Below are 17,333 nucleotides of genomic sequence, written 5' to 3' on the forward strand. Positions count from 1 at the left end.
TACTTTTTCTGGCTCCACTGGCAGCCAGTTGAATGGTGCCCATCCACCTTGTTGTTGAGTCTTCCTGAGGGTGGGTCTTCCTCTCCCAGTCTACTGACTCAAATGTTAATCTCTTCTGGCAACACCCCCAAACACCCAGATATACCCAGAAATAATAATTCGCATCCTTTAATAAAGCTGACATTTAATATTAACCATCACACTAGTCAAGTATCTGGGGGTCCTAACCAGTGTATTTTGATCCTGTTCCAGTTTCCTTCTGTGAAGTGTTAGGTAGGTTGAGTGTTTAAGCTGAAGCCTCCCAACAAAGGCAAGATCACACACAGGAGGAGTAATTTCAGTTGTTCTAAATGGAAGATGTAAATCAGAGTAGAACAACAGCAAAATTACCTTCTCCTGCATGGGTATTTGTGGGTTTTTCATTTCAATTGTAGCATCAAAGACCCCTTCAAATGTACAAGTTAATTAGTTCTTACACAATAAAAGCCATAGATGACAGACCCACAGCTAGTATCATAATGAATGGGGGAAAAAAAAAAAAAAAACCTGAAAGCCTTTCCTCTAAGATCTGGAACGTGACAAGGATGACCACTTTCACCAGTGTCATTCAACAAGTCCTGCAGGTTTCAGCTCGAGCAATCAGACAAGATAAAGAAATGAAGGGCATCCAAAAGAAGAAGTCAAATTATTCTTGTTTGCAGATGATATAATCTTATTTTTGGAAAAACCTAATGACTCCACAAAAAAAACTATCATAACTGATAAACAAATTTGGTAAAGTTGCAGGATACAAAATCAACATTTAAAAAATCAGTAGCATTTTTATATATCAACAGCAAACAATCTGTAAAAGAAACCAAGAAAATAATGGTATTTACAACTGCTACAAGTTAAATAAAATACCTAGGAATTACCTTAACCAAAGAAGTGAATGATCTTTACAATGGAAATGATAAAACATTGAAAAAAGATATTATAGAGGACATTAAAAAAATGGAAAGACATTCCATGTTCATGGATTGCGAGAATCAATAATGTTAAAATATCCATATTACTGAAAGCAATCTACAGATTCAGTGCAATTCTTATCAAAATGCCAATGACATTCTTCACATAACTAGAAAAACAATCATAAAATATATATGGAACCACAAAAGACCCAGAATAGTCAAAGCTATCCTGAGCAAGAGAACAAAACTAGAGGAATCACATAACCTAACTTCAAAGTACACTACAGAGCCATTGTAACCAAAATAACATGATACTGGCATAAAAACTGACACATAGGCCAAGGCAATAGCATAGAGAACCCAGAAACAAATCCATATACCTGCAGTGAACTCATTTTTGACAAAAGTTCCAAGAGTACCCATTAGGGAAAGAACAGTCTCTTCAATAAGTGGTTCTAGGAAAACTGGATATCCACATGCAGAAGATTGAAACTAGACAGCTCTCACCATATGCAAAAATGAAATCAAAGTGTATTAAAGACTTAAATCAAAGACCTCAAACTATGAAAGTACCAAAAGAAAACATTGGGGAAACTCTCCAGGACATTAACTTTGGCAAAGATTTCTTAAGTAATACCCCACAAGTGCAAGCAAACAAAGCAAATATGGACAAATGGGAACACATCTAGTTAAAAAGCTTCTTCACAGCAAAGAAATCAACAAAGTGAACAGACAACCCATAGAATGAGAGAAAATATTTGTAAACTCTCCATTTGACAAAGGGCTAATAACCATAATGGAGAAGGAGCTCAAACAACTCTCTGGAAAAAAAATCTATAATCCAATTAATAAATGAACAAAAACCTAAATAGAAATTTCTCAAAATAAAGCACACGAATGGCAAACGGATATATGAAAAGGTGCTCAACATCACTGATAATCATAGAAATGCAAACCAAAACTCTGAGACATCATCTCACCCCAGTTAAAACTGTTTTCATCCAAAAATTGGACAATAATGAAGGCTGCTGAGGATGTGGAGAAAAGTGAACCCCCATACACTGTTGATGGGAATGTAAATTAGTAGAAGCACTATGGAGAATAGTTTCGAGGTTCCTCAGAAAACTAAAAATAGAACTACCATATCATCCAGCAATCCCACTGCTAGATATATAACCCCCAAAATGGAAATCAATCTATCAAAAAGGTATTTGTGCAACCACATTTATTGCAGCACTATTTGCAACAACAAAAAATTGGAAGCAATCTAAGTCTCTGTCAACAGATGAATGGATAAAGACAATATCGTACATCTGCACAATAGAGTACTACTTGGTCATAAAAAAAATGAGATCCTGGCATTTATAACAACATGAGTGGAACTGGAGGTCATTACATTAAGTGAAATAAGCCAGGCACAGAAAGACAAATTTTTCATGTTCTCACAAATTAAAGCAATTGAGCTCATCAAAATGGAGACCAGAACAATGGTTACCAGAGGCTGGATAGTATAGTGAGGAGTGAGAGGGAGAAATGGGGATGGTTAATGGGTATAAAAATGCAGTTAGACAAAAATAAAATAATATCTAGTTTTGACAACACAACAGGTAACTATAGTCAACAATATTTTATTGTATATTTAGAAATAACTAAAAGTTATTTGCATTGTTTGTAACACAAAGAAAAGATAAATGCTTGAGGTGATGGATATCCCATTTACTCTAATGTGATTATTATGTATTATATGACTGTATCAAAATACTTCATGTACCCCATACATATATACACCTGGATCCATACAAATTTAAAACTTAAAAAAAACTGGCTTGACATGGTGGCTCCCACTTGTAATCCTAGCACTTTGGGGCGGGGGCTGAAGCAGCAGATCACCTGAGTTCAGGAGTTTGAGACCAGCCTGGCCAACATGGTGAAACCCCAGCTGGCCTGAAAATACAAAAATTAGTTGAGCAATTTTGGCGCACATCAGTAGTCCCAGCTACCAGGGAGGCTGAGGCAGGAGAATCACTGGAACCCAGGAGACAGAGGTTGCAGTGAGCCAAAATCACATCACTATACTCCAGCCTAGATGATAAGAGAAAGACTCTGACTCAAAATAATAATAACAAATAAAATAAAATAAATTAGTTCTTGTTTATTATATAAATGAGTTCAAGAAAGAGCTGAAGGCTACCGATTCTGCAACCTTTTCCACTGATGCCTTCAAGCAGAAAATTGGTTTCACTAATAAACAACAATATTGTGAGAAAAAAAAAAAAAAACAACAAACAATTTCCATTACTAGTGTCCTTAGAAACCAGGAGAAAAACTGCCCTTCATTTCCTCCTTCAGAGCACGGACAGATGGAGGTTGAATTACAACTACCTAAGAATATGAGTTCTGAATTCTCCCATCCCAAGGATACTGGTAATGGGTACCAAGAACCTTTAAAAAATTTAGCCCTGTAATCTTGTAGCAATCTTTCCTAGGGAAGTGATCAGACCAGGTGTGTTAGCAAGGATAGTTCTTTGTTGCTATATATGAGTCACAAATTGGAAAAAAGAAATGCATATGCAAAATACTAATATGATATTCATAGACTTCAATGACATTCTACTCTTTAAGTCTTCGGGGTCAATAATTTTTGTAGAATCTTATTCTGTACAAAAGCATTTATCACAATTAGAGAGTCATATTTTGTAATGGTATGGACACTATTTCATCTATTATTAAGTCTCTAGTATTTATAAAGTGCCTAAAACAAAGTTTAATCTTTCTCTTTTTCTCCCTTCCTCCCTTCCTCCCAGTCCTCCCTCCCTTTCCTTCCTTCCTTCTTCCATAATTATAAAATAATGAATACATGAGTACATGAATATTATGTGCATATCAATTATTAAAAGAAAGAAAAGATCTTAAAATGTTAACAATAGAAGTGGGGGGATCACAAGTGATTTTCTACTTTCATTCTTTTTATTTCCACAATTTGTAGATTTTCAATGATTATATATTACCTAAATTATAAGCAGATTTTGAAATCTGAAAACAAATTTTATCAGATACTATTAACTGTTCCTCTTTGGAGTTTAGGCAATTGCTGCTCTCTTGAGTTTTGTTGGTAAGAGGGTCATTTTGGAAAGTGAGGTATTTTAGAACGGTTTGTTGATATTTGGAGGTGAGTGTGAAAAGGAGCTGAAGAAGCCTCAGCATCCCTCTGATGCTTCCCTGGATGAGATCACATGCTGATGGAGCAGCTTGAAATGGATCCATGCAGTTCTTAACATAGCTCACCTTCAAAGGAAATCTGTACTTCATGGAATAACATAATGTTAAATTTCCTATTCTAAAGGAAATAAGTATGCAATTTTTCTATTGTCTCCATCTTTGCCTTTGTGTTTTATGTAATCTTAAAACACAATATAGAATATCCTATTACTATGTTAGATTTTGATCAAAATATTGACCTATATTTATACACAACCTGTTTCAAAATATAAGCACCATTTCATGCATATCTTGTCTCTTTTAGTAATGATTACTAATATTTACTTTTTTTTCCAAAAATGAATGCTTTGTTTTGTTTTGTTTTGCTTCTCTTAATCTCCATGATAATTGCCATGATAAGAGCACTTTAAAACGTATTTGAATTATTCTCATTACAGCCTTTTATCAAACACCGACTGCACAGCAAATTAGATATACTATAACTGTATTTTGATTTGTGTGTTTCATCGAAATTGTCTACACAAATGCATCACTAATTTAAATTCTACAGTAACAGCATGGAAACAGGGAAAAAGTAGACTAGGAAGAAAAAAACAAAAAGTTCTATCTTCAGCAGAAAGGAAAAAAAAATGGAAGTTACCAGCTGAGGAAAATACTGTATCTGAAGCTCAGATTTACTAGTGGGGAATTTCAAATTGGCTCTGTAGCTGAAGAGACGCATCTTCACCAAGAAAAGAATAGAAGATATACCTCAGAGAAGGGTGGGTGTGTGTGTGGGCGGGGGGTGGTTTGGAGCTGTGTGATGCAGAAAGAAGGCCTTGGCAACACTGTTAGGTAAGCATGAATTCTTGAACTCCAGGCTTCCAGGAAGTAAGACTTTTAATGAATATCAAACAGCAAGTCTTGCAAGGGTTTGATGAAGCTCAGTCTTTTATCAAAATTATATTACAATTGGGACTTAATCCATACTCCCTTTTTTTTTTTTAACTGTTTTTAGACTTGAGCAACACTACTCCTGAAATAAACCTCATTCACCCTACTGTGAGGACAATAATGCCTGACCCATTAATTGCCTGTCAGGAACATTCTCATTCATGAATGTTTCATACAACTCCTATCTTCTCTGAGAACTTTCATTTGAGGTCCTCTGTTTTTTTTTCCTTCTGTCATCTGTTAACAATGTCTATCATTTGATATTTATCTTTACTCAGCTGTTTGTCAGCTATTTTTTTTTTGTTTAAATAGATCTTTCTCTTTACTGGATCTGGACCTTGTACAAACTCTTATCATTTCATATTGCTTATGTTTTATTATTTGTCCATGTATCTGTTTTCCTGCTATACTTGATTTGTTAAAGAGGAATGAGTAGGACTGATCCACTCATCTATTCCTAGAATTTAGCAAAAGGCTCTGCTCAAGTAGTTAAGTATGTGGTCTTTTTTGCATAAATGAATGTTTCTTTCCATTTTACAATTGGACTACCTCTCTGTGGCCATCTGCCTGTGAAATATATTACATGCATATTCTACTGGGGTTTGTCTATTACTACACTAGAACTCCCTTACAGCATCCATGTCAATAAAGTCACTTCTGTGGGGCACTGAGATAATATGCAGAAAAAAAAAATACATGGCCCACAAGAAGTTGAGAAAAAATTTTTAAAAATTGCAACATTTTATTTTATTATTTTATTTTGTGTTTTTAATTTGATACAGAATGTCACTCTGTTGCCCAGGCTGGAGTGCAATGGCACAATCTTAGCTCACTGCAATCTTCTGCCACTCAGGTTCAGGTGATTCTCCTGCCTCAGCCTCCCAAGTAGCTGGGATTATAAGCACAAACCACCAAGCCCAGCTAATTCTTTATTTTTTTTATTTTATTTTTTATTTTTAGTAGAGACAGGGTTTCACCATGCTGGACAGACTGATCTCAAACTCCTGACCTCAGGTGATCCACCTGCCTCAGCCTTTGAAAGTTCTAGGATTATAGGTACGAGCCACCATGCCCAGCCACAACTTTTATTTTAGATAGAGGGGGTATGTGTGTAGATTTGTTACACAGGAATATTGTATAATGCCACAGTTTGGCATGTGGATCCTGTCATTCTGGTAGTGAGAATAGATAGTACGTGGTAGGTAGTCTTTTAACCCATTTCCCTCCTTATGCCCTCTAGTAGTCCACAGTGTCTTTTGTTTTCAGAAAATGTTTTTAACATCATCGGATCCAATGGCATTACAAAAGCAAATAATGAAATATATTAAGGCCAGCATTAGGAGTTAATTTTTACTAAATATATAAAAATACAAATATTATACTCCCCTATTGTGGTATTTTCATAATTTTCTCTCATCCAGCCATCTACTATCATGATCATCAATATCTAATATATTAAAGCATGGGTGCCTTATCAAGAGAGGCAGGATGAACAAGCCTGCCAATGAGGACTTCACTTCAATCTATAAATTTTTATCTTTGTTTTCATTTATCTTAAGTTTTTATTTAAGAATCTCTTCTCAGAGGCTTTTGGCAATTTGTTACATAGAGTCCTTTCCAGGAGTATTGCAAAGTTTCTGGATGGTTCTGACTCTCCTGGCCAATTGATATCTCAGCTTTCTCCTATATCACGTATCAGGAGAATAAAAAAAAATCACTACAACTCTCTATTACCATAGAAGAAAGGTGACAGCAAAACTTTCTAAGACAAAAATAAAAAGTAGATTGTCAATCTGTGATCCTGTTTAATAGAGAGGCTGTTGGAAAACTGTATTTCCAGCAAACAAAGCTACTAACCAAGGCAGATTTGACTTATGACTCTCCCTCTATCGCTCTAAGCATCATTGTCTACCATCACTTACTGCCATTTTGGAAAAATTGAGGAGGAAACAAATTAAAAATTCAATATAGCAATTCCATTTAGTCAACATGACAAATGTGTAATTTGAACTACTTACTTTTCACTAATTGTTTTGGTAAAATGAGCAAGTGCTCAGAAAGCTTTTAACCTGGAATTAGCAACAGCAACAAAAAGGATCTGGGTTCAAAGTAACTTAACCACACTGAGTCGCAGTGTTCTCATTCATCAAGTGGAAATGATTTTACTTATACTACAAAACTCAAGAGCTGAACTCAGAATCAAATGAGAAAGTGGGCATGAGAGTGCTCTGGAATTTTAAACACTATCCCTGGCAATTCATAGTGCCTCGTTGAAATATGTAGTGGATACCCCAGCATCTATTTTGTCCTTTTCTTACTGTATAATAAATGCAGTTTGGAGAGAATTTATCCATCCCAAGCTTCAGAGATGGGGCCTAGTTGACCCAAGTCAATTGGTACTTAACATTTTTATGACCACAGGGATTGACTCAGGGGTCAACATGTAATCTAAGTTGAATTAACATTAGTTAGATTAACATGTTTCTAATTTAAGTTGGCCACGTCAGATAAAATTTAAAAAATACTTTTGTTAAATTGCAGGAAGTACAGTGTTGTCTCTCTCTGTGTTGCTCTCTCTCTAGGCTTATTCACAGCACCTTTGACAGCCACTCTGTGGCTGAAGTTGAACCAGCTTTAGGATCAAACTGGTAACAGTAGGAAATAGAGAGATGAAAAGAATGGAAATAGGGTTTACCCTTTTGAGTCACTTTCCAAAATGTCTACCTTTGAACACCATGCTTACTGAACATGCTTAAATATAAGGCAATAAGGTTCCTATTCAGCTACACACAAAAAATACATTGCTCAGAAAAGAGAATATTGGCTTTTGTTATCACCCTAGCAAGTCTTTCATATTACAGAATGTTTTCTTAAATAATCAATTTTGAAAAAAAATTCTATTTGAAGAAGACATATTAACCTGAGAATTATTTATTATTAATTTGGGAGTGTACATAAAAATTACTTGACAGATTCAGTAAAAAAAAAAATTAACATGTATTTAGTAATTATTCTTGGGAGTTGTGATTTTATAATTGCAAGTGTTGGACATCATTGCAAGAAGGACTTCTGAAATCAAATTTTGAAAAACCAGATAGTAATTTACATTGTATACATCATCTTTTAGATGTATGTATACATCTTAAAGCATCATTGTCTACCATCACTTACTGACATTTTGGAAAAATTAAGGCAGAAAAAATTACATATATATGCACCCAGAAAACTTACATTATATATGTTATATATATATATATATATATATATATATATATATATATAAACTTACATTACATATATATAAAATATATATACGTATATATAACATAAAAAGCTTTTGGGGCACTTGCTCATTTTACCTGCTTTTTTTATACTGGAGAAAGCTATATTACAATATAATATATTCTTTTTCATAATGCATTATTTAAAATGCATAAGTAATTAATCAATTATATACCAAAGGTAAACTTTTATAATTTTCACATGTAATAGTTTACACATTCTCATTCGGATGGCCATTTTCAAAGCCTCCGGCTGCCATGCATCTTCAGCTGTGTGAAGGTCATATGATTTAATAGAATGGTGTAGAATTGTAGGTAGAAACTCTATCCCCACCTCCCCTCAGCATCTACTGTTAGAAACACTTAGATTTCTAGCTACTATGTGATTTTGGCAAGTTTCTTAACATTTACAAGCTTCTATTCTGTAAGCAGAAGTCATTGTCATTTACTTCATAAATAAGTATGAAAATTAAATGAGGTAATGCAAGCGAAATGATTAGAAGAGGCTAGAACATATTTTATTTTAAATATTTATTGAACAAACAAATGAAAAAATGACTGAAGGAATGAACTGAAAGAGAAGGAGAAACACTATTAAAATGATTAGAAATTATTTCCTCTACAGTTTTAGTCTTTGAGAGATCATCATAATGTAAGATCTATGAATCACTCCTTAGTCCAGTCGTTTAGAAATTCTTTCTTGTCAGGTTCATTTTACCTCTGGCTTAGACTGCTAATTGAAGCACCAGAATCCTGCTTCCATACTTTTTATGTGATGGGCATTTCCTAAGCATGAAATTGTCATAGCATGTCTTAACAATATTTTGGAGGGATGTTTTGTTCATAACTGTATAGATCATTAGATCTTTGAATAAGACTCTCTGACCAAAAGTTATCTGAATGGTTGTATTTTACCTCTGGCTTAGCCTGATAATGGAAGCACCAGAATCCTAATTCCATACTTTTTATGTGATGGGCATTTCCTAAGCATGAAATTGTCATAGCATGTCTTAATGGAGGGATGTTTTGTTTGTAACTGTATAGACCATTAGATCTTTAAATAAGACTCTCTGACCAAAAGTTATTTGAATGGAAATATTATTTTAGCAGATTGGTATTTTGGAAAAAAATGTTTCCCTTTATGTTGTGAATATTTTTAAAAAGAATTTCAAATATAAAATGTACAACTTTTCAAAAGAAATGGCTTCTTCCTGAATTCATTAGTTCTGCCTTGATAACAGTCATCTGAATTAGAAATACATTTAGTGTTTAAAATGAATGAAATGCTCTATGGCACCAAAATGCCTAAGATATAAGCAATTTAACTTACATTCATTTTTTGGTAATATCGATGAAACATCATTTTGTAAATAAATTATTTAAAGGAACAGATAATAAAATGCTAGTTAACATTTATAGAGTGCTTTATAATATGTTAGAGACTATAAAACACACTTTCTATGTATAACTTCATTTAAACATTAGAACAACCCCATTAGGAGCACTTTTATTATTCGCATGTATGACTATAAAAACTGAATTTTAGGGAGACATAAGTAATAGGTCTAATGTCACATACCAGAACTAGGAGTTAAAAGCGACTATGTGATGTCAAAGGCCACATTTACAGCCTCTAAACTGCACAGGTATCACTACATTTAGTACAATGTAGTGTAATAATAGTTTAGTAATAATAATATAATAATGGTTTAATAACCATAGTGTAATAATAATTTATGTCAAAACACAGAACAGTAACCTGGGGAAATATTCTAAAGACTCTACATTTAGTTCTCTGTATTTTTCACTCTTCGTTCATAATATCTTTCTTCCTTTTCTTTCTTTCTTTTTTTTTGAGAAGGAGTTTCGCTCTTGTTACCCAGGCTGGAGTGCAATGGCGTGATCTTGGCTCACCGCAACCTCCGCCTCCTGGGTTCAAGCAATTCTCCTGCCTCAGCCTCCTGAGTAGCTGGGATTACAGGCACGCGCCACCATGTCCAGCTAATTTTTTTTTTTTGTATTTTTAGTAGAGATGGGGTTTCACCATGTTGACCAGGATGGTCTCGATCTCTCGACCTCGTGATCCACCTGCCTCGGCCTCCCAAAGTGTTGGGATTACGGGCTTGAGCCACCGCGCCCGGCCTTCTTTCTTCCTTTTCTTTCATTTCCCTTTCCTTCCATTGACATAACACCTACTATGTGCCAGAAACAGTTCCAAGTGCTACGCCATAGAGATGAATAGGACCTACCTCTGATGAAAGCCCTGACCCTCTGATGAATACACACTAAATTGGAGGAAAAGAAATCACTAAAACTACTACATAACTGTGTGAAGTGCTATACTGGAGGAAAGCACAGCTATTATCTCCAGAGCTGTGGTTATCCAAGTGTTGACATGAACTAGCAGCATTAGCTTTCACATGGGAACTTGCTCAGAATGCAAATCACTGAGCTCCATCCTAGACCCTACTAAATCAGAAACTCTAGGGGTGAGACCCTACCATTTGTGTTTATAATTCCTCCAGGAGATTCTAATACACTACAGTTTATAAGCCACTTGTCTAAAGCAGAGACATTAGAGTTTTAATGGATGAAGAGAAACTATCTTGAAAAAGACCAGTGTTCCAAGTAAAGGAAGCAATATTGTCAACCCCAGGGGCATAAAGAAGCAAAACACAGCGAGGAATTGCAAATTTAGTATGGCCAGAGATTAAGAAGTAGCATACAGGGATTAGAAAGATGCAGCTGGCCAAATGCAATGGAACAGATCATGAAAATTCTTATGAGTCATCTTGATGAGATTAAATTATATCTTGAAAGAAATGGAGCATTGCTGAAGGGTTAGAATCAGAGATGGATGGGGCGAGACTGAAAAGCAGGAAAAACAAGGAAGGGATTATGGCATAAACATACGTTGAGGGACAGAAAGAACCTAACATTTTTTTAAAAAATCGGTGGGTAAGAAATAAAAGGGCATGTTTTAGAAGTATTTTGGTAAAGTTATGCTAATTCATGGGAGATGGGGAACTAAAAAAAGAGAGAAAGAATTGGGGATAAGCTCTGGGCCTTACTTGGAGCATCACCTCATAGACCATTTTATATGCTTCTTGCCTTTGTCCCAGGCCTTCCCTGTTGACTCTGAGGTATGGGAAGCCACCTGACACCTACCTGAGTATAATCTGGAAGATAAGAGCTGTTAATGCTGCATGGGGCAAATCTATAATTGTTGGATTTGTATTTCCCCTTTCTCTCCCTGATGAATGGTCCTCAGACCTAGTTTAAACAACTTCCTGGGTGGCCAACTTGCTATTGCTTCCTTGTCTTGGCTTTCTCTCCTTTTCTACCTTACCCTTGATCCTCACTCCTGATCCGTGGGACTACACTCCCTATCAAATTAGCAGCAGTAATCCTTTGCCTCAGTCTCTGCCTTCTGGGGAACTCAAAATAACTCACTCGTGTTACACTGAGCAATTTGTGATCATTCTATAATATGCAAAGAATTGTTCTAGGTGCAAAGGATAAGACAATAAACCAAACATAGCCACTGCTATTGTGGGCTTAGAATTGCCATGTATGAGAAAAAATGTGACAATTAAATATACTGTTTTAAATACTCTGATGGGGAGATGTGAATGCTATGGAAACACAGAAAGAGAATCTCCCTTAGGAAGAAAAGTAGGAAGACAAGTTGAATTGGAGGCATCAATAAAGCATTCAAATGAAGAAGTCTAATAGACTCATGAATTTGGGCTAGAAAATTAATTTGAGTTTTGTTGTTTGTAGGTAGTCTTTGAAGGTATCAGTATGGGTGAGAGGGAAGAAATTATAGGAGATATTCCTGGTTAGTGAGGCGGGGGGCATTGTAAGAGTAAGCTGAGTAAGGTTCAGTGAAGTCTGAGTAGCAGCTGGAATAGTTAGTGGCCTCATCACTCTCCAGCCCTATGATATTATGCAAATCTCATTTCTCCAAGGACCTCCTGGGCCCTTGTCTTCTCATCTCTCAGAGTTTCTGTTTCGATAATTTTCAAGTTTTCTCTCTTCTGTGGTATTTTTTCATTTATTAGCTATTACATTCTGGTCTACAGTTAGAGGGAATGTAGGAGATTGGGGAAACTACATCTTATTCTCAATTCATATCCTACAAACCACTTTCTAAATAAGTCTCTGTTTCCACATGCAAAACAAGAACAATAGACTTGATTTTAGTTGGCTTCCAGATAAAAGGCATGTAGAGTACTGTAAAATATAAGCCTCCCTATTATCACATTTTCTCTCTAGTGGACACGTGGGATAAATGCACCCCAACATGATAAGATGGCTTATCGATAGCAGAGGGAAGCAAAAGATTCTAACTTTCTGATCCCCAAATGTCTTGCTGTGCAAATTCTCTTCTCAGTCAGGAAAAGCCTGTATAATGGCATGACGACCTGGTTTTTCAGCTTTCTTTTGCCTCCCTCAGAGTGCATGACTAAGAATCTGCTGAGTTACAGTAGGCCATTTCCCTGAATGCAACTTTCTTTACACTGAGCCCCCCCACCATGAGTGCCAGAGATCAGAAGTCAGACTGCATCTGCTGCTCCGTCCCAGCTTTGTCCTGTAAGCTTCAGTATGGTGGGAGATAAATGGGGGGCAAAATACCAGACGAGGACCAAAGACCTCCTAGGAATCCAAAAATTGAGGCAATACAAAGCAGTAGCTTAGACTGGTGCTTCTCAAACATGTGCATTGCCTAGAGAATTAGTAGAAACAAAGATTCTGCTTCAGTGGGCCTGAGGTGTAGTATGTATCTCCTCCAGGTAGCCAATCCATGGTTCACATTTCTTCCTAATCCTGTGGTCAGTGACAATGGTGGTACTTGTAATCAGCCATGGTGAGAATGTTGAAACCATAGAAATCTGCAAACACTAGCCAAGTGCGGTGGCTCATGCCTGTAATCCCAGCACTTTGGGAGGCTGAGGCAGGCAGATCACAGAGTCAGGAGTTCTAGACCAGCCTGACCAACATGGTGAAACCCCGTCCCTACTGAAAATACAAAAATTAGCCAGGCATGGTGGCATGCTGCTGTAATCCCAGCTACTCAGCAAGCTGAGGCAGGAGAATCACTTGAACCCAGGAGGCGGAGGTTGCAGTGAGCCAAGATCTTGCCACTGCAGCCTGGGCAACAGGGCAAGGCTCCATCTCAAAAAAAAAAAAAAAAAAAAAAAATCTGCTAGCACTACAAAGCACCTCCTCCACACACACAGCCTCCAAAAAAGCTGATTGCAGAACATCTGCCAGTGCTTCACTGGAGATGAGGCCTGAGAGTCTACATTGCTAACAAGCTCCCAGGTTTGTGGATGCTCCTTGTTCTCTTACCACACCATGAAGAGTTTAGAAAGGCTCCAGAGTTAAACAGGTCTAGGAATAAATTCTGATTCTGTATCTTTAAAGTGTAATTTGTATAAACTAAGTTACCCACTGACACATGACATCTCACCATGTTTGACTGCCTAAACTAGTCTGACATTTTTTACTCTATCTCTCTGAGCTCAGTTTCTTTATCCATAAAATGGGGAAAGACGTCAGTTCTTACTTCCTAGTATTGTTCTGAGCAGTAAATTAAATAACGTGCTTAAAGCACAGTGCCTGGAACAGAGTAAGCATGAATAAATATCAAAACTTATTTTTATTTAACATAATATAATTCTATAACATAATGATGGCGGGGACAGAAGAAAACAAAGTGAAAAGCAAACATTTTGTTAATGGGATGAAATAAATACCATGCAATATTCTTACATAAATTTTAAAGATTTTTACCTCCCATGTAATTCATTTGTTTCTATTCTAACTCCACAATGTTAAAATTCCAGATGTTTCGAGGTGAAGATGGAGGTTAGGGAGAGGGAGAAAGAAGAAAACTAATTTTGTACTAAATGTGTCATGGAAGATACAAAAGTTGTTTTTGTAGAAAAAAAAATTCTCTTTCTGTTCTCTCTTTTATGAAGATAAAAGTGTTTCTCCTTGACACAAAGACAACATTAGGCATTTTATATTTTTGAAGCCCATCACACTCCTTTCATCCCCAAGCTCATGAATAACTTATGTTCTGGGTTGGGAGGGGTTCTGTTGACTTCCTGTGGAGCAAAGTTTGCATTTGCACAACAAACTTTCCCAGAAATCACCTGTAGGTCTGAAGTGCACTCAGGCGATGAATACCCCTTTCAGAAGGTAACTGGGTGTTTGTTACCTGCTGGTCTCAGTTACTGTAACAAGTCTTCCCTGAAACAACTCCGTGAGGCCAGAGCTGGAACATGAATCATGACATACGGGAAAGAAAACTTCTTTTCATTTTCCATATAGGATGTGCAAAGACTGGCAGCAAACACATTTTATGGTCTTTTAAGTAGAAAAAAAAGATGATAGATGCAGAAATTTCAAGGATAGAAATGACTGCATAAAGCCAATTTCACCTGAAATAGGTGATGACCAAAAAATCGTATCTATGTGATGTTGGTGACAGCAAATAACGCCAACAGATAATTTTTACTTAGCCAGTTATTTTACTGCCATGACAGTAATTTGTAACATTTTGTCTGTTTGTCTTTCAGCACTAGCACATTAATGGAATGAGACACAGTGCCATTCTGACAAACGGCAAAGGTTCTGACAGCACCAATTTCAGGGGAGGCTTGGGGGAAACATGTCAGGGGAGCTAAAAGACAACCAAGAGAGGATTAACCACAGTGCTCACCAACCACTTCCTGCCCAACTCATTCCTAATCAGGAGTTACTTTTGTTAGGAAAAGAGCACATATATCCCAAAATATCGCAGCTTATATTCTTTTGCATAAAGCCCTACTTTTTCTTGGCAGAAAGAATAAATGCAAAATGAACAGTTTCTTAAACATGAAGCCCATAAACCACCACAAAAAAATTGTACATATACACTTTTCTATACTCAAGTTCAAAACTTCCAGAAGGTCCTCAAGAAGTCTGTGACACCCCTTATTGCCCTCCCACCCTCCACCAAAAACAAAAACCAAACCAAACAAAACCAGAAATACCTGCTGTCATGGTAATAACACGGAGTTCAGAGTGAAAAACATTCTTCCATCTGAGTTTCGGTGTACTACTTACCAAAGATGAAAACTTCTATTTATATTATTCTCTTTGAGAGTCTTTTTTTTTCACCTGTGAATATGAAATAAAACAAACTTTGCAAAACTGTTGTAATAGTGGAAATAACCTGTAAGAAAACATCCAACAGAGTTCCTGGACTTATAAGACCCTGAGTATATGTCAGATTCCTGACAGAAGCAGCTCAGATATCTTAATTGAAAGAGAAAAGGGGTGTGGCATTTTCCCCACATCATGACAACCAAGTGCTGGATTCAGAAGCTGTGTTCTTATTTCCGGTCCCCATAGATCATCCAGCCTTCCCCATGCTCCTCTCATTTTGACTGCCCCAGTAATCCTGTCATACTATCTAACTGCCTTCTCATTTGACATGTTCTCTGCATGACACTGTTATGTGCCCCCAAAAGTTAAAATCCAAATAAAAATGGCCTGAATGTTTGGTCATTAAAATCACTCTGCTGAGTTTAAGTCCCTCTGGCTTAATTTCTTTCTAATCAATGTTTTCTTTTTTTCTTTCTTTTTTTCCCCCAAAACTTTTACATGCTTAATTCTACTCCCCACAGAACAACAAAGGATTAGCACTGAACTCAGTTAACTTTGGTTTTGTTTACACAAACAGTGAAATGTGGAAATGAAGAAGGACACTGGGGAACTTAGGGCGTAGGGAAGGCATCATACTGGAAAGCTTAAAGTTGAAGTAGCTTTAAAGCCCAGCTAGCCAGTGGCCCCATAAATTATGCCTTCCAACCCACTGAGTAAATTGAAAAACCAAAACAGATCAGGTAGGAACGTGAAATGTGGCCAGGGAGAGAAATCTAGCTACAGCAGCAAATGGAAGTGCTGCCCAGGAATTGTCATGGTACAGTGGTGTTAATTTCAGAAAAGCAATACAATTAAATTGCCAGGCTAAATGATAGCCACATGCAGATGAGTGCAGATTACCAAGCATAGGAGAGAAGACAAAATCCAAATAGGAACTGGCTGTTAAATGGAGTGTTTCCAGACCAGGTAAACAGAGAAAACGTTAAGTTTGTAGAGTCCAAATGTCCAGATATAGTGTCTTAGACCATCCCTTAAGGAATGTACTTGCTATCAGAAATCTTTTAACTATGAGATGTTTCCAATTCCCCTTGCTACATAGGGAAACATAAGCCACTGATGATTTTCACCATGTTCTTCCATTAGTTAGTTCCCTTTAGCATATATCAAAGCAGTTTATGGTAGTGACTATGCTCTTGTCTCTTCCTAAATCACATTTCAAATCCATATCTTTAAAATTTAATTAATTATATATAATTGTATCTCAATGAGAGATGGTTTTAAAAGAACTTTTAATTATGACAAAGGTGATGAAGAGCTTCCACATGGTTTTTACTTTTTTTCTAGACTTCTCTGCAGCCTCACAATAAACAGAAGTTATTTTTATAATCAACAAAATAAACATTAAAATTAGCTTATACATATTAGTATATATTTTATTATACTTAGGTTTCAAAATGTCAATAGTAAAACAGTATACAAAATTAATAGTAGCTATTTCTGGGTGGTAAGGCAACTGCCAACTGGTGGTTTCTTCTTCCCTTGTGTGGTTTCCAAAAATTTTACTTTTATAATGGTTAAAGAAAAAAGGCAAGCTTTATGTTGTTAATGGATATTGGGAGATGCCTTATTAAGGCATTGCAACTCACTGTGTTCAATTGCCTGAACTAGTCTGACAATTTCCACTGATTTCCAAATCAAGTAACTTTATAAAAGAACATCTTTCAAAGTGTATTCCTTGAAGTCCATGCACAGTGGCTCACACCTGTAATCCCTTTGGGATGTCAAGGTA

The 17,333-nt window shown here is 36.3% G+C and overlaps 1 protein-coding gene and 1 pseudogene across 12 annotated transcripts in view; both read right to left on the reverse strand.

Annotated features, from left to right (window-relative positions):
* LOC141580314 (cilia- and flagella-associated protein 206-like) overlaps positions 1–8,326 on the reverse strand; it is a 33,436-nt pseudogene extending 25,110 nt beyond the window's left edge.
* A 120-nt stretch (positions 8,327–8,446) lies between these two features.
* PRELID2 (PRELI domain containing 2) overlaps positions 8,447–17,333 on the reverse strand; it is a 631,123-nt gene continuing 622,236 nt past the window's right edge. For all 12 annotated transcript variants that reach the window (XR_012512535.1, XR_012512533.1, XR_012512534.1 and 9 more), the window contains one exon: positions 8,447–15,556. The gene's annotated coding sequence lies outside the window, so the exon portion shown is untranslated. The remainder of the gene's footprint in view (positions 15,557–17,333) is intronic.

This window comes from Saimiri boliviensis, chromosome 1 (genome assembly GCF_048565385.1).
Source record: "Saimiri boliviensis isolate mSaiBol1 chromosome 1, mSaiBol1.pri, whole genome shotgun sequence".
Taxonomy (NCBI): Eukaryota; Metazoa; Chordata; class Mammalia; order Primates; family Cebidae; genus Saimiri; species Saimiri boliviensis.